Source organism: Grus americana, chromosome 4 (assembly GCF_028858705.1).
Source record: "Grus americana isolate bGruAme1 chromosome 4, bGruAme1.mat, whole genome shotgun sequence".
In the NCBI taxonomy this organism is placed as follows: domain Eukaryota; kingdom Metazoa; phylum Chordata; class Aves; order Gruiformes; family Gruidae; genus Grus; species Grus americana.
This window is the reverse complement of record NC_072855.1, coordinates 3,378,872-3,397,175: the sequence shown is the minus strand read 5'-3', so window position 1 is coordinate 3,397,175 and position 18,304 is coordinate 3,378,872. Positions and strand designations below refer to the sequence as shown.

Genomic DNA, 18,304 nt, shown 5'->3' with positions numbered 1-18,304 from the left:
GGCATCGTTCCCTGCAAGACCTCTTCCCTTTCCACAGCCGCTGCATTCCCTACAGAGCATCTCTGCCTCACAGAGAGGTTGGCATTTTTGGTGGAGCCTTAAGTCAGCGTTGGTTGAACTAGTGGGCTGGACCTGATCTTGCTGGGTCCTGCCTGATCTTTGTTCCCATGTTGATCGAGGGAGTCTGAGGACACTCAGCACCTTGCAGAAGAGGTTCTTTGGGTCCTGTGGGACACAAGCCCAGCAGCTAGTAGGAGATTTATGGCTCTTGTTCACTGCAAACTTGAAAGAAGCCGTTCACCTATCGTTCCTGCTCATCATTTTTGAAAATGCTTCAGTCACAAGTGTAAGAGCAGCCTGCCTCTACTGAATAATTCCACAGCACAGAATGAAGCTATCTGAAAACAGCCATTTCCATTCCTTCTCCAACCCCTCTGGAGCAAAGCCAAGAAGCTCAGCCCCCAAACAACACCCCCTTTTTGAACTTTAAAGTTGAGAAACTGAATTTTTGCTCTGAAAACTGTGCTTAATTGGCTGGTGGACAGAGAACGAGGAAGTCTGTGCACAAGTGCATGGGAGAGGTGGAAAATCCTGGGGGGGAAAAAGTGCTTCAGGGATGAGCCATGCAGGTCTGATGATAGCTAGGTGGAAACTACAGCCAGGGCTCCTGGGCAGCGAAACAGCCTCAGCAGTGACGGGAAAGCTGAGCTCCTCAGCATCCGAGCCCAGGAATTAACTTATTCAATGGTTTTTTTTGAAGTTACTGCAAGATTATGACTGTTTTTAGGAAGCTGTGGACTTTGCAGTTGCTCAATACTTGCTCAGCTGCTTTCGTATGGATTATTTGGAAAGATTTTATTTTTGTAGAGTGGATTTAGAGTTGCTGACATGAGATCTTTGGAGATTAGTGTGTTTAGCTGCTGTGGAAAGATGTGGCATGGTGAGCAGCGGTGCAAGCCTCTCCTAGCTGCTGTGAGGAGTGGAGGGCTGGCTGCTGTTGCTGGCTGCTGCTGCCCCAGCGAGGCGGTGCCGTCCATCAAGCCGGTTTGGTGATCGTGGCATCGTTAAAGGTGGCCAATCCCTGGACATGCTAGCAGCCTTTGGAATAAAAGACCAAACCTGTGCTTTCATTTGTTTAAGCTGGCTCTGCTCCCCAAAATGACTTCCTGCTTGTTACTGCCCATGATCCAGGGGTGCCCGGGTGCAGAGGGAGGAGTTTGGCTCAATTTGGGAGAGAATCTTTAAAATCGTGTTTGCAGCGTTTAAGGATTCCTTCTCTAATGGGACTCGTGGTACGGCTCCTCATGCAGCTGTTAGCACAGGACAGCGTTGTGGTGTGCATTGGGGGTTTTCACTTGGGGCCATTCAGTGCCCCACGGGCTGAGAAACGTGACGCAGATTTAAAGGCACTCTGGTTCCTGTTGCCCTGTCTGCTGAAATGCCATCTGCTTGTGTCAGAGAAGGTATTGCTGGCCAGCCGAGATGGCCTCTTTATATTTGGTGCTGAATTTTTCTTCCCCTGCTGCTTCGTTAAGGTGATGCAGTTGCAGAAATGCAAGTAATTAACTAATGAAGGACATGGCCGGTAGCGCAGTAGCCAGCTTGCATGGATGCGTGGATGTTTTTCCCTGTTCGCAGTCTAATGTGGAAAGGTTGTCTCGGGATACCTCTGCCACGTTCGTCGCAGCTGTGACTGGTCCCATCCCACAACTGACACTTTCCATGTCACTTCAGGCGTTTGCAGCCCCCCAGATGGTCGCGACAGTGCCTGTGGTGTCCCCCCTCTGATGCCGGAGCATGGGCAGGCTCCCAGCCCTGCCAGAAACCCTGCCAGCAGTGGATCCCAAGCCCAGGGATAGAAAGAAGACTGCCACTTCCACTTTTTTTTTCCATTTTGCCTGTTACAGTAATTGTTACAGGTCTTTTAAAGCATTGCTCAAGCTTTGTCTTCACTATCAGGACTAGTCTGTTGGTGCAGGGCATTTGCAGGAGGATTATTTTGATGTTTAGGTTACAAATTGCAGCTCAGCTCCTTTGGGATGCTCACACTTCACGCTTGAAGAGGTTAGCCTCCCCAGTGAGCACCTGGCATCCAGAGCTCAGTCCTTTGTGTCCCTCCCACGGTTTAAGACTGGGATAGGGAAGCATAAAATGTTTAAAAAAAGCGCTTCTTTTCAATTCTGCTCTCCCTGCAGCCTGAGACGTTCCTGCCTGTCTGCCTCCCTGCACCAGCATCTCCGATGGCAAGAATCTGCAGCATGGCAAAGCCTCCTGTACAGGGCAGATGGGCTTCAGGCTGCAGCAGCGTAACAGGGTTTTTCTCCTATCCTTTGGTCCAAAGGGCTGGCAGCAGTTTGCCCCTGGCATCTAGGTGCCAGTTTCCAGCATGAGAAGCAGGCTGCACGACTGTTTCACGCAGGCAGAGGATGTGTTTCCCCCCAGATCTAGTTAGAGCAGTGCTGTCAGCAGTGCCTTCCCTTGGGAAGAGGGATGCTGGAGGACTGGGGACCGGAGCAGACACTGAGATGCGCTCATGGGTTTGCTTCCACCTGTGATTCTTCATCGTGCGTTTCTGTGCAGCATGGCGAGGAATTGGAGAATAATTTTTTTGGTTTTGTTTTTTGAAAGATGGAAGTGCCAAACTTGGCTGTAGGGTTGAAGCCTTGTTTCAGGAGCTGAGCAGAGGCACGATGAGCAGCAGGGACATAGACTTCCCTTCCACTGCCCTCCAGAGGTGCTGCAGCCTCTGGTCTGGGGGGAATCAAAGTTCAGCTACTGAGTTCATTCAGTTTTGGTGGGGTTTTTGGAGGCTTTTGGAGAGCTAATGCTGCATCAAGCCTTGGGAGGCAGCGCGGCCTCTGACACCTGCTGTGGCACGAACCCATCATTTGGACATGGGCTACCAACTTCCATCTTTGGGCCAGCTCTCAGATAATGGTGACTTTTGTCAAAGATACAGTGGTATTTTATATCCCTCTTGAATGAGGCTCTTCCAGTCACTCTGTTGTAGCTCTTCGGTGTTCTTCAGCCAGTTCTCAAGCATCTCTTACTACCCCAATTTATCTGTGGTCACTTGATGTGTGGTTACAAATGCCCCATCAAACCATAGCATTGGATGTTACCTTAGAATCAATTTTTCTCATTGCTGATGGTTTTACTTCATATATTTTTGGAAGCTGGGACCTAATTTTACTTTGAAGCAGTCAAAGCATTGAATAAAATGCTCCAAAGCTTTTGAATTACGTTCTCCCTTCAGACATTCTCAAAGTCGCTTCCATCCTGGATCTGATGCCGAATACCGGCTCTGAGCTGTGCCCAGCTGGCAGAGGCACTTGGATCTACCTTTGGGGAGAAGTGAGAGGCCTGGGGAACATCGGGAAGCGATGGTAAGGGGGAAGAACTGAATATGTATGTGGTGCTTAAATCTGTTCTTGCTAATAAGAGCCACTTGAATTTATTTATGAGTGCAAGCTTGGTCCATTCTATTCTGGACCTAAATTCATGGATGGTGGTGGGGTTTTTTTGGATTGTCTCCTCCATCCCTCCTGCCCCCCAGCTGCCAAACTCTCCCTTCTGCACCATGCCCTGGCGTACGGCATCGCAGCATCTTGAATTCTAGGACTGCAGATGTGCCAGCTGGAGACACTGAGGTATAAATTTTGGAAGCAACAACAAATGATGACTTCAGAAAAACCTTCCTGTTTCTGGTGAACTTTCTCTTTGCTCAGAGCCCAGCAATGTTGAACAGGTGCCTCAGAAGCTTGGCTTATTTCAGTCTTTGCACAGCGTTTGGCTTCATGCAGGATAGCTCCAAGGGTTTGCTGCAGTTCTTCTCACAGATGTCCTTGCAGTCTTGCTCCTCTGATCAGCCCAGGCTGGAGCATCCACCATGCGTATGGTTGCAGTGCCGTGGAAGCAAACCCCAGCACAGGAGATCCACCTCACCCTCTGCCCTGCCTGCAGCAAGCAGGCAAGGGCTGCCGAGACCAGCAGCGCTGGATCATGCCGAAATCTCGCCGCAGATCCATCCTGCAGTGCAGGACTGAGATGCTGAGAAGTCGTTTTCGTTTGTTTTCATCTCCCCACTCTGAGTGGCTCTTGGATCCTGCCTCCATCTCCACAGCCAAGAGCCGAAAGATCATCTTGGAATAAGGTGCTTGCAGGCAGAAGTCTGGCAGTACCTGTGCTACTCTTTTTTCCGCTGTCCTCCTTTGCTTTTATGAACCTGTTCCATAAATTGTCTCCATTGACAAAATCACACTTATGTCAAGCACTTGCCCACTTAATTCTTCCACTCGTAGTTTTTCTTTCCTGTGTGGCAGGGTTGGTTGTTAGCAGCTTCAAGCGCAAACATGCCTGTTAAGTCTTTCCTGGCTTCAGAGTTGAAACTCTTTAATATTCCTGTCTTCTGTGAGCTGTCTCCCATGAACTTTCCTCCACTTGCCATCCTACTCCAATTTATCGATTCCTGCCTCGCTCGTGGGTTTTTCTGCCCAGGAATGTTCTGGGGTATTCCTGTTGTGGCACGCTGGGCTGCCTGCTGTCCCCAGGGAAAAGGAGAGTGACGTGAAATAAAAAGGAGGAGTTGCTGCTTCGGTGTTTGTTGTGAAGTGCTGGTTTTTGAAATACTCTAAGCCTGAAGTCTCTTGCTTAGAGAATAGATATGATGTGTTTAACGATGCTGACTGCTTCCCACTCGAGTTGCCCACTACCTGAATCAAAAGGGATTTATTCCCTCTGAAGTGGGGCTCATTCACCTCACTTTAGGTAATGGGCAGCTGAAAAAGCAACACTTTTGCTTTTTCTAGCAGAAAACATCCTGCAGAGGATTCATTATTAATAATAAGCTGCTAAATCTTGTCATCTTTGATAGCCAGGCATGTGCTATTAGCTGAACTCAGTGGTTTAGTCCTGTCCTATACCCTCCCTTTAACCTTGGTGCCATGTGCCTGGTTCACCATTAATATTTGCACTTAATATTCCCACTTGCTGCTTAATAACTGGGCATCAAGCCCCATCTCGTCAAAATTAGGTGTTCACTGGGGCCCAGGCGCAGCAGCATTGGCTCATGAGTTAGTACTTCGTTGAGCAGGGAGGGCTATTGCCCTGGTGGGAAAAGGAAATTAAGGTGTGAAGAGTTGATTAGTTGTTATGTGGCAGAGATGAGCTGATGTAAGATGTAGGTGGTGTTGTTTTGGAGAGTTTATTTTTCTGTTCGCTCCTCTCTGCACGTGTTGGACCACATCTGAGGATTGGGTATGGCAGCTCAGCTTGTTTACCTTGGTGTAAAACCGCTCTCCCCGGCACGGCACCCTGTCCTGGCTGTTGTTTTGGCAGGTTAGCAAGGCGAGCTGGCCAACGCAGGGCCTGGCATGGGCGGCTGTGGGAATACCTGGGGTGGGGAGGTGGAGGAGAAGGGAGCTCTCGCTCGGTGGCAGTGGCCCCTGTGATCATCCATCTCGGAGGACCCCGAGTAACCCACCGCAGAACTTCTCCAAACTCTGGATGGTGCCCTGACTGCCTGACTCTCGCCTCTTGCTAGGCTGAAATGAAAATGTGGAAAACAGATGTGACCTGATGATCCTATCTTGTTTAACTATCTATATCCAGATGTTTCCAGCTTGTAGTGCTAATTTCCACTTACAGTTATCCAAGAGCTAAATCCAAGATGCTCACTGCCTTAATGTCTGGGAAGAGGAGTCAGACTAACCTTAGCTTTAGTCGTGTGATCCATTAATTTGCTCGATCCCACACCTCTTGCATCCAGGTGGGACAAGACTGTCCATACCCAAACCGTCACATGCATCTAAAAATCTCCTTCTTGTAGTGAAGATTTTTCTTCATTACCTGGATGAAAGCATTGAAAAGCAAGAGGAATAAGACTATTTTGAGAATAGTCCATATTTCAGGGTAAGTACTTTGCAAGGGCTTTTCGTCATGGTGTTTTTGAAGACAGTATGCTCTCTAAGGGATGCTCTTCTCTCAGGACTGCACGTGCCTTTCTTAAATTTCATTCGCACGTGACCACTGAGCACTGAAGGACTCGTATGAATTTTTCTAACTCTAGTTGAAAGGCAAGCTGTTCTTTCAGCCTCTTACAGAACCTGCGTGACAGGAGATTCTGTAATCAGGCTACAGCAATAATTGCATTTGTAATGTGAAAGACAGAACAGAGTCTAAAATTCTCATCCTTGACTGGCTCTGCGGGGACTCAAGGTAGTTAAAAAAAACCAAAAAACAAACCCAAAACCAACAAATCCAACCATTGCTTTTGACATTTGAAATTGGTCTGGGCAAAACATTAGGAAACAACATACTCTAGGGGACAAGATGATCTAATACATCTGACTTTAAAGAAACATGCTTCCGTGGAAACTTGTTTCTGTGCCTATTCCGAAGCACTGGCTGCTTCCCTGATCTCCCCTGTCTCCCCCCCTGCCTCGTACCATCTCAGCATGGTCAGCAGGTTCCAGTTACACTTCCCTTCTGCCTTTTAGTTTGTGCATGTACCTGAGTTTGCTCCATTCCTAAGTAACCAGTTCCTTGTCAGAAGAAAGACTTCCAGGATGCTACTGGTAACTTATTGTCTGTTTCTGGAGGAAAACTGCTTTCTTTGAAGTAATTTGCCCAAGATCTTGACTTTTCTAGTGCAGCTGAAGCTTCCTGTGTTGGTTGACCTTCTTGGGACGAAGTTCCAGCCACCCACATGCACTGTCTGCGTTTAGCTTTAAGAGAGAAGTCTGGAGAACAAATCTGTGCTGTTGGATTTCACCATCACTGCTTTGTTGTTCCTTTGACATTGCACTTGTGATGTATCATGATTCGTGGTGTAGCAACCGTGATTTACAAACAGAAGCTCTCAGCTGTTTAATGCTGTTGAATTTTGAGGGGTGTGGAGTGAGCCACAGGGGTGGGATGTTCCCAACACGATGGAAAGTCATGGCTGGAGCTCGGTGGCTTGGGCGAGGGATGCTTCTGCGATGACAGATCCTGCCCGGTCCTTCCTCTGGCCAGCCCCGACTGCAGATCAGACCTTTATGAAAATGGCTATTTAGCACCATGATGGTGTAAGGGGCTTAGCATCCCAGTGGATATGAGCTCGTTTGCAGCCAAGTTACTTGAGGTTTTCCTTTAGTAAAGGTTTGGTGTTCCCTGTTTGGCTAGCTTGAGTGCTGATTTCTTTCTTGTATGTAATCATAGGTGTGGCATGAACTTTCCCAATAGGATGTTGCTTATTCAGTCCCATTCCTCTTCCCCTGTGCTGCATAAAGAATATAATAGACTATCTTTTCAGGGTCTGATTCTTGCTGGTTTGTTCAGGAGAAGGTGCCAACAGCCGCTCTGGACATGCATGAAGTGATACGGGAGAAGCTTATCTGGAATTGACTGTAGCCTCCTGTCTGCTTCTGAAGGATTTAACCTCCTTGAAAGGTTTCCATTTTTATGAAATCCACCTGTAGCAATGAGACCTGAAAAGAATGAACTACCAGCTCCAGCAGACTGACTCATGTTGGTGTTTGGGTTTTTAACTGGGGTGAGTGAGGCAGCCTGTCCTCAATTGGGCGTTAGTGCAGTCAAAGCACCAGGGTTATCAGCATCGCTTGACCATCAGTTTCCTGCTGTTCTGGAGGCCTGTGCATGGCCGTAGGAACAGCTCTCGCCTCTGTCGTGCTGCCTGTGACGAAGCGGGTATTTCCAATGTGCTAAACTACGGAGAAATAGGAAAAAGTGTCCTGTGGGTTGCCTCAGTTTGAGAGGGACAAGTTTTCTGCTCCTTATGCTCTCTGCTGGCTGTCACTGGCTGCTGAGTCTCAAAACTTCTCACAGATATAAAACCTAAGGAGAAGTTGTCTTAAAAGGCAGATATGGGATACAAGCATCTTCCCCCTCCTCCTCTTTCCCTGGGGGAGCAGGAATGGTACTTCGTGTATGTAAAGACCTGCACTTTTCTGAGTTTAGACGCGTTTTTCATGGCACACTGGCCAAAATCCCTATGTTATGCTGGCTGCACCTCCTACTGACCTCTTCTTCATTTCATTTCAAGTCACAGAGGTTGCTTCATCAGGGTGCCACAGACACTTGATATGCTTCTCCATCTCCCATGTCCTGTCCTTGGCTCTGCTGCTGACCTCCTGCAGAGCAATGGAGATGCTCCTGTTGATTTTGTTACTCACCTTTTCTTTTCATTGAAGGTTTTCGGGCCAGGGCGCATGTTTGCGAGAGCATCTGGATGTTTGCCATTGTTGGGAGTCTATGGTATGTGTCTTCTCTGATTGTTGCTTCCAAAAAGAGGACCAGAAACACGCAGAGGTCAAGAACCTTGCCTGAACGTGAACTTCTAGTATCATAACTCTAACTGATGACTTTAGGGAGCTATGCTTGGTCATTCAACAAATAAATCTTTACAAATCGGCACTGACACTCTAGAACTTCATGCAAGTTGATTGTAAAGTCACTTAAAGTGCAACAAAATAAACCATGTCAGCTGTTATGAGCTTGAGGCTTTAAAGGTAGGTAAGTACGTATTTAGGGGCCATGGAGGACTGGTGAGTACAAAGTTAGGGTAAACTCGTACCAAACTCTTGGTGTCTCAAGACCATGCTTTGCATACTGGACACTCAGATTTTTCGTTGTTCATCCCTTCTTCCTAAGAGAATAACGCAAGGGCGTGCGATAACACCATAGAAAAGCGTTTGTGCCCAGGCACTGAAGGCACATCTTTGGCTTGTCAGCACGCGGGAATATCCGTATGGAAACTGGGGCTTGTGGAGATGGGAACCATCCCGACTGAAGTCAAAGCAGATGGGGCGCACAGACTGAACCAGCCCGTCTAGTTTATGCTTTATTAATTAGGCATGTTATCGGAGTCATCTGTATTTTCTTTCCTTCTCTCTTTCCAAACCAGTTCTTCTGCTTCTTTTCCCGCAGAGGTACTAATGAGGAGCGCAGTTTGAATCTTTAAGACTTGCATGGCAACGCTTGTTTGTCGTGGTCTATATTAACACTAAAAACTTTGAGGTGAGAACTCAGTGGAGCTTTGTGAGCTGGGGGTATCATAATTTTTGGAGTTGATGGTACTGTCCCAGTGTCGTCATCGTTTTTGGAGTTGATGGTACTCTCCTAGTAGCATGTTCCTCCCCTGCGTGTTCTCTGTGTTTGTAAACACTTCCACCTCATGCGTTAATCCATGCTGTTACTTGCTGTAGGATGCTTGAAAACTTATGTGGATCGGAAAGGTGACTGGATAAACTCATTGAAAGAAAGCGCCAAGATCCCTGGGCAGAAACAGTCTGTGCTGGAAACTGGGAAGTGTTCTGGGAGCAAATGGTACGTGCTGGCGTGGGTCTGACCTTGCTTCCTGCACTAGCTGATTGCTGTTGGAGATATTGAATTAAAGGCATCTCAGATGTGGTCTGTCATGCTTATTCAGACAGTCTTAGGCTGTAACTATGCACACTAATTTTTAAGAGTTTCCTGAATATTTTGGAGGTTAAAGTGCTCAGGGAGGAGCTGGGAATTGAGGTTTCCCCAGATTTCCCTTTGGACCTCTATGCCCCAGCGGGTTAACATCTGCATCCTCAATGGCAGCATCCTTACCTGTATGCGGAGGGTGAGGTGGGTTGTAAAACCCTTCAAGTGTGGTGTGCCCACGTCTGATGTGGGAGAGGTGAGACCTCGTAAAGCCGACCTGTGCCTGCCTATCCACCTTTCAGACACATGGGGCTGTTTTACAGCAGTTCTGTGGATTTGCTTTGTGTCTAGCCCTCTTCCAGGGAAAATACGTTCACTGAATGAGCGGCTGGATTGGTCCTGCACAAATAAAGGGGGGAAATGGCTGTTAACAATCGGTTTTGTCAGCCGACTTGGATATTGCACAGGTCCCTTCTCCATACAGCAGGACAAGATGATGACCGTGTCCAGGCTCTTCCCTTGCACATACATGCAGCATTTGTTATCCTTGAAGTCCTTTTCCCAGGCGTGGCATGCCCTTGTGCATGCACAGTGTCTACCGTGTTAATAAGATGCTGGTGTCTTATATCAGCAAGTTAATTGGGTCCCTCGGTGCAGGGATATTTCCTGCTGCTGCATCCTCTTTCTAAAGCTACGCGTCCACCTCGAGTACTTCACCGCTGATGAAGATACGTGATGCTGAGCTATCTGCCATGCCTGAAGCCAGCGGAGGTTAAATCGCAGATAAACCTTTGGGATTGCTTTCAGGCTCGGGGGGATGCACGTGCTGAGAGGGCTACCGGAGTCATTTTAATTGTGGCCTGGTTATCATGCTTGCTGTAAACACAGCAGGAGACTGCTGATTCTCCGGAGCCTGAAAGCTGTGCATCACCCTGCAACGATGGATCGATCGAACGGTGGATCGATCCTAGAGAGCTACGAGGCAAAGGTATGCGCTGGTAGAGACCTCAGCTGGTTTGTTTCTAGCTGAGGATGAAATCTCTCTGGGTCCTGTGCTTCCTCCTCAACTTCTGTCAAACTTTAACGATTTTGTAACACAATTTTGGAGGCTGATTCCTCCATGTGAAAGCAAGCAGCCCTGTTGCTAGGGGAGAGGAAAAAAAAAAACCTCAGGAATACCAATCTTCAGCGGTCCAACACTCTAGATAACATTGAGTCATTGCTGAAAGCCTCAAAGCAAAACAGATGTTCAGTTTCTAGTGACTAAGTATTAAAGGTACCAGATGAGCAAAGTTTTAACTAAAGTATTTAATTTGCAGTTGGCAGCTGAGACAAAGCATGAGCAAACAAGGTGCAATGCAAAAATGGGCCTTTCTTCTGTCTTGCAATTGCCTGCATGTTTTCATTAAAACTTTTTTCCATTTTTCCCCCCTTTTCTTTAAAATAGGTCTTTCTGGCTTGACTCATTCTCACTGTAATTGTAACCTTTAGTTCTGGGTGGAAAGACAATTATTTTACAAGGCATGAGACCAGTGGTAGGACGAGTGGGCTTTTGTTGCTGCCTCTGTCATCTCGCTGTTTGACAAGTCAGTTCTCTAGGAGAGTCTTGTGTCTGTGAAGTTGGGGATAATTATACTTGTTCTCAAAAATAAGGAAACTGGACTTAATGGTGCATCTGCTTAGCCTTACTTTTGAATTCATGAATGAGTAGAAAACTGTGAATGTGACTGTCATACAGCTGTTAGCCTTTGATTTCTGAAGACCTATGTTCTTAACCAAAAATATGTTAAAAAATTAAAATAAGATCAGAACCGTGATTCCAGGAACCTGGGCTCTTTGGGCAACCAACGCCGGAAGCTCCTTGAGATGCTTCTGGTCCAGGTGTTAGGTTCCCATTCCTTTGATCATTGGCAAGAAACCTGCAGCACTGTCTGGCTGCGTACCTGCTTGCCGCTCAAACCTGGGTACCCATGCAGAGGAGGAGCACACGATTTATTGGCGGAACATAAAAGGAAGGAATTGTGTCCTGGTCCCTCTTCTCAGCAGCACATGCAGTGTGAGTCCTCGTGGGTTCCTCAAGTCCAATGAATATCTAATGTAAAACACACAAAAAGTCCTGAGAAAGGGGACCATGACTGGAACTTCCCTCCTAGGTAAGTCCATTAGTTGCTATGCTGTGCACTTTCTGGTGTAGTGACTTGCATATTTGGCTGCTTAGAATCGTAGCATCATCAGGGAAGGACAGAAAAGACCATGGGCTGACTAGGCTGCTCTCCCTGGCTCAGGGGAAGTGGATTTGAACTACTGAGCCCAAGCAGGAGCTGAAGCCAGAGCTCCATCTTGCTGGTCTTGCAGGATTTAGCTTTTCTTATTGGCAAGTTCTAGATAATTTCTATTAAGAAAAAGGCTTTTTGGATCTCTTCTGAGGGTGCTTCCCTTTGTAGGCTTTCTCAGGAGCCTGTATGCTGAGCACTTAATCTTCCGTCCCACTTAGGGGAAGAGGGGCAGACACCAAACCTTGTTGGCGCCTTATTTCACTTAACTCTTGCATTTAATTGTTCTTGATTGGGCTTTTAAGAGAGTCTCTGCCAAAATCAAGAAGCTAAAAATTAAAATAATTGTTGTGGTGATGGAAGCAATCAAAGAGGCCATCGGGTTCCTGGTCTGCATGCAGTGGAGGAAAGGAGCAGGCTGGGTTTGATCTGATCTCCTGGGACACGCTGGGCTCCGAGAGTTAATTTTGCCCCCGGCTTCTCTGTCCATGAGTAATCCATTTGTGCTGGAAGTAAATGGCAGTTTATCACAGTGAAGATAGGCTTCACTACTGGAGAAAATTATGTACATTTTTCATCTATATAGCTGATGCTCCCTGTGTCTTTTTTACTTGTTGTTCATCTAAACTTAACTCTTTGGTGATGAGCTTGCCTGTACGATATCGGATTTTGTAGTGATCTACAAATATTTTTCTTTCTTTAATGTGCTGTTCCCCTGCCATTTCTATCACTGCAATAATCAAGCAGTATCCCTCAAGAAGACCGAGTAGATAAATGTGCTATTCTCCAGCTTTTTTGAGCCAAAACTATAAGTACAGGTAGGAGATGGAGCAGCTCATCCTGGAAACCATTTCCAGGCACTTGATGGATGAGAAAATCATCAGGAGTGGTCACCATGGGTTCACCAAGGGGAAGTCCTGCTTGACCAACTTCTACAATGAAATGACTGGTCCGGTAGATGAGAGGAGAGCAGTGGATATTGTCTACCTGGACTTCAGTAAGGCCTTAGACCCTGTCTCCTATAAGATCCTCGTAGAGAAGCTGTTTTTGTATGGACTGGATGAGCAGACAGTGAGTTGGGTTGAAAACTGGCTGAAAGATTGGGGCCACAGGGTGGTGACCAGTGGCTCGAAGTCTGTTGGGAGGCCAGTAATTAGCACTGTACCCCAGGAGTCAATACTGGGTCCAGTCCTGTTTAACGTCTTCATTAATAATCTGGAAGATGAGGCAGAGTGCACCCTCAGCAAGTTTGCTGATGACACCAAACTGGCATCTGACTGAGAAGAGTGGCTGATACTCCAGAGGGTCGTGCTGCCATCCAGAGGGACCTTGACAAGCTGGAGAAATGGGCCAACAGAGACCTCATGAAGTTCAACAAGGAGAAGTGCAAAGTCCTGCCCCCGGGGAGGAACAACCCCAGGCACCAGGATGTTCTGAGGACCATCCAGCTGGAAAGCAGCTCGGCAGGAAAGGACCTGGGGATCCTGGTGGACATCGGATTGACCATGAGCCAGCAAGGTGCCCTTGCTGCAGAGAAGGCCAGTGGTGTCCTGGGCTGTGTTAGACAAAGCATTGCCTGCAGGTGGAGGGGGTGATCCTCCCCCTCTGCTCAGCGCTGGTGAGACCACACCTGGAGCGCTGTGTCCGGTGCTGGGCTCCCCAGTACAAGAGGGACATGGACAGACTGGAGAGAGTCCAGCCAAGGGCCACGAAGATGGTGAAGGGACTGGAGCATCTCTGCTATGAGGAAAGGCTGAGAGAGCTGGGGCTGTTCAGCCTGGAGAAGAGAAGGCTCCAGGGGGTCTCATCAATGGCTGTAAATCCCTGCAGGGAGGGTGCAAAGAGGACAGAGCCAGGCTCTTTCCAGCGGTGCCCAGTGACAGGAGAAGGGGCAATGGGCACAAACTGAGACGCAGGAGGGTCCCTCTGGACATCAGGAAACACTTGTTGACTGCGAGGGTGACCAAGGACTGGGACAGGTTGCCCGGGGAGGTTGTGGGGTCTCCATCCTTGGAGATATTCAAAATGTGTCTGCACATGGTTTTGGGCTCTCTTGGTGGTCCTGTTCGAGCAGGGGGTTGGCCCAGATGTCCTCCAGAGGTCCCTTCCAACCTCGGCCAGTCTGGGATTCTGAGACAGGATGGTTGAGGTCCTCGGGAGACACAGGGATGGGCCATGGGATAGGGATATGACTGTGTCTATAAATGCAGCTAGACTATGAATCATGTAGAACGATATGATCACATAGTGTTTGCTGTATGTGGTGCTGTATAGATGTAAAATGACTTAATAATTCTTCTCTTGGTGCTTTGGATTAATTTGTGTCTTTACTCTGTGTGTTTTCTTTCACTTGTTTCCTCCTTTCACCTTCCCAGATGTCTCCTCAGAGCAAACTTCCGTGACTCTTATTGTTCTGCTTGTTTTCATTCTCCTTCTTGGGTAAATGTATTATTTATTTTTTTCAAAATGTGGTTTCCTAGAGCTCTGCAAAATGCTCTTTCCCTGCTGCATTTTGAAGTATTAGTTGCAAAAGAAAGGGGTGGAAGTCCTAATTCAGATGCATTTCTCCCTTTATCTATTTTGTCTTTTAAAAAGTGACTAAAGCCACAAATAAATAATGCTAATTTTTGCTACCATCTGTGAATGCAGGACCAAGCTGTTTCAGAGTGGCATTTTTAATGCTTTCTTTATCTGTTAAGGGGGGAAGGAAAGAAAGCTCTTTGCATTAGCAACAACAACCTATCTCCCACAAATTGTAGTCTGTGCTCCCATCTACCGCTAAAACCCAAAGCAAACAAAGATTCGTGCAAAGACAGGAAGCATTTTGGGTGTAATTGCCAGTAGATCTTTGCTTTCGCGATTTTTGGTTTCACCCAAAAAAGCGGGCGAGCAGTGCTGCGGTTCACTTGGGTGGATTTATTATGAGCTCTCACTGTGTTCTAATTTGACGTTTTTGGCAGCTCTGAGTTTTAAAACATCCTCTGCAAGAGTCTCCTGGCCACGCTGAATAAAAACGTCTCGTGGAGGGGAGGGAAGGGGCCGGTGTGCGGCAGCACAGCTGAGCTACACCCTGCCTCCAGGCTCCTTTATTTTGGCCTCCAGCCTCCATTTTCGTAATCCTGCCCTGATCCCTCGCCTTCTGCATGGATCGGAGTTGAAGGACCCTCCAGTTTGACCAGCTCAAACTGGGAAGCAGGTGTCTCCCATCATCTGAGCCGAGATGTGGTGGTGTCGGAGTCAGTTGGCCTTGGCTGTATCAAATGACCTCACCAGTACCAGGACGTGATTTTGGGGGCCTTCAAACCTTGACTATGGTCCTGAAAACTATGGAACAGGTCTGGCTCCTGTGTTGAATAGTTGGATGGTGCCACCGTGCAACCCCATGTCGGAGATGAGGTCTGGCCTGTGAACTCCTGGTGGCTTTTTCTGCTGGGTTTATCTCTTGGTCGTGTGAGTTTACCAACCTGTAATTGGACCGTGATTTAGCATCAGGTCTTTAGGGAAGCTTGTCACAGCGATGTGTAATAGCATAATAAAAGCTTAACTGCTTAGCTTTAATGTGTCAAAATGACTCATTTAAAATATCATCTTGGAGATATGAGGGTCTAGAAGATAAGTAAGTCTTGCATGAGGAGGGAATATTGAGTAATGGCCCCACAGCTCTAATTGGGGGAGAGATATATCTTCTATTTCAGATCTGAGGAAGTGGTTTATCTGCCTGAAGAATTGGTTTTTGTCCCCCACATGCGGAATTGGTTGGTCTGGCAGAAGTCGGCACTTGCCTGGGTAGATGCGTGTGAAGATTTCAGCTACTTGGCAATCTTATGCATTGTGCAAGTTGTGCAATATATAAACTGCTTAAGTATTGATCCTGTTTCCATATTTTTTTAAAATAAATCTTCTTTCTAAAAAGCTTCAGCACTTCTGGTCTCATAGTCTCCTATAGCACTTTATGAAGCGTCGGGTATTTTTCCCCTGTACCCAGTCTGTAAGTAAACAATACTTCTCTCAACTTCCTCCACATATTGCTCCATATGCTTCCTATGTATAATATTGCTGTTATAAATAACTGCTTTACTGAATCCTAGAGGCAAATGCCACCTGCATTTCTATATTACATGGAAGTTGAGGTTTGACAGCTTGGTGCGTAGTCCTGCCCTTCTGGGAGCAAGAAATTGAGATGGAAACAGGGAAAACATCCACATCCCTGTAGCTAAACCCCCCTTTCCCTATAGCTAACCCCCCTTTCCATATAGTTAACCCCCCTTTCTTGCCCGAATACAGAGCAGCCATGTACATTTCCTCCCGTCCCGCAGGAGGCCAGGGAAGTGGCAGACAGACGTGCAAAGGATTATCATATTTGATCAGGCTTTGAAATGGGCTGTAGATAAAGCCCTTGGTGTTTACTGGGCCATTAAACATTTATTAGGCTCTGTCCCAGTGCGTTGCTAGCACTGTAAATAACAGCTTGTGATTAAAACAAAGAGTGGGGTCAGCAGTCGCCTTTTTGCACTGATGTTTGTAAATGAAGAAGCAGGTCATGTAATTTTTTAAGAGCTTGGTTGGGGGAAGCATCTGCCCGCGTGCCTTGGAGAGAAGGGGCAGATGAGCTGGCAAATTGGAGCTCCTCTTTATCACGAGGAACTGCTGAAATCTTAGGAAGTGGGAGAATTTCAACAACAATGAAAAAAGATTAGGGCCCGAGCTAGGAGTTAATTTATCCCTGCCCTTCCTAACAAAAATACTTAATGCCCCTGGATCGGAGAGGCTTTTGGATCTGGATTTAATTAGGTTGAAGGAGGGTTCATGCCTCTCCCCCCGCACTGCCCCAAATAACCCCCCAGCCGCCCCCGTGCTCAGCCGGGCTCGCCGTGGGTTTCGCTTCTCAGCATCTCCATCATCGGATTTTTATTTCCCTTTCACCCCCTCCCCAAGCTTTACCAGGGAGAGGAGAAGCATCGCCGCAGGGCTGAGGCTTGGCTCGTGGGGTCTTAGCTGCAGCACCTGGTCGGATGATGGGGTTTTTGAAAGGAGGAGTATGAAGGGATTATTCTGTATTGCTGGGAGGCCACAGCCTGGTGATTCATACCGCAGACAATCCCTCTGAAGTCAATGAGATTGTAAAGCGTGTAAATCAGTATGGAATTTGGCATTTTCCTAGAAAAGTGGGGGATATTTGTTTTACTTGCATATAAATTACTTCTAATAAGACTCTATAGACATGACCGATCCTTCTACTCACACCGTTGCTCCTTGCAGTCCCAAAGTTACTCTTGCTATCCTCTCATTTTAAATATTTTTTTTTTTAAAAAATCACTTGCATGGGAAATATCTGTGGTTGCTGCCAGGCTGCGAAGCATTGCTGGGAATGACTCAGGCGGGAGCGTGTCCTCGTGCGCTTGGGACCTGCGGTGTGAATGGAGAAAGGAGACGGTCTTGTTTTCACACTCTCTCATTTTGAGTCTCTGCCGTATTCCTGTTCCACCATTTAGATGTCGTCACGCTGAGGGATAATTAGAGGGAGCCTGTTTTGCTACAAAGCCGGATCGGGAATCCACGTTGCCGTGAGCAAGCCTGCGTTATTTGTTGGGGAATGCAAAGCGGTGGAGTGGGCGTCTGAGGAGCATTGCTGCACCACGAGGGACAAGATGCCTAGCTGCTTCCTCCCTGTGTCTGCAGAATGTATCTCCTTTCTACAATAAATTAAAATAAATAAATTGATCATCCCATTTATCAAATGCAAATATAAAAGCTGTCATTGCAATGCTTTGAGTTGGAGCGGGGATATTGGTTCTTTCAGTGGTGCTCTGCAGCCTGGCAGCCTTCATCAGCTACACCAAGGTGTTCAGGGGCAAGCCTGGGGGTTGCTCTCGGAGCCCCTGGGCATCGGTTCAGCTGCTGGCTTTGCTGCCTGGGTGCTGGTGGGTGGTTTGGGTGCTGTGCACAGCACTTTACGCTCCCTGTGAGAGCACTTTACTGCTCTAATAAAGCATTATAATAAAGAGCATCAGCTTTTGGCAAGATGTTCTAACAGCATAGGTGGTTTTAGCTATTTGAGACTTGCCTTACCTTATAAAAACGCAACTTGCCTGTTTGTGTTGTGCAGTGTGTGGAAAGTGTGGCAAGCTTTGGTTGAAAATGAAATCTAAAACTGGAAGGAGCACTACAGAAAATAACTAAGAAACTGAATATATTTGACTGAATAATTGAGAAAATAACCGGGTCCCGTTGAGCTGGTTGCCAAGGGAATAATTCACTCCTCTCTCCCCCAGGTTGATGAAATAGTTACTGTTTTCCTCTCCTCCTCACTAACATACCCACAACTCCAGAAGAGCCACCTATCCGCTCCTGGAGATCGTCTGATACATGCCTAATTCCAGCTCGGAGCCATTTTCATGAGCAGAGCATAGCTTTGAAGGCACCTTCCCCTGTGTCAGACGTCCAGGAGGATTTGTACAGTTGAAAGGTTTATCCCCTTTCTCCACTGACGCTGGCTGACCTAACAAGGGTCCTGCTCCTGCCCGCAGACCTTGCCGTGGTCTTCAGTTGTCTTCTCTAGCCTCTCCATGCCTTCTGCAAGCTGGTGTACCTGCAGCTGTGCTCGTAATACTTAGATAGCT

At 47.3% G+C, this 18,304-nt stretch overlaps 1 protein-coding gene across 4 annotated transcripts in view; it reads left to right on the top strand.

Moving 5' to 3' along the window:
• PTPRA (protein tyrosine phosphatase receptor type A) overlaps window positions 1-18,304 on the top strand; it is a 126,797-nt gene that overhangs the window by 9,401 nt on the left and 99,092 nt on the right. The window lies entirely within an intron of this gene.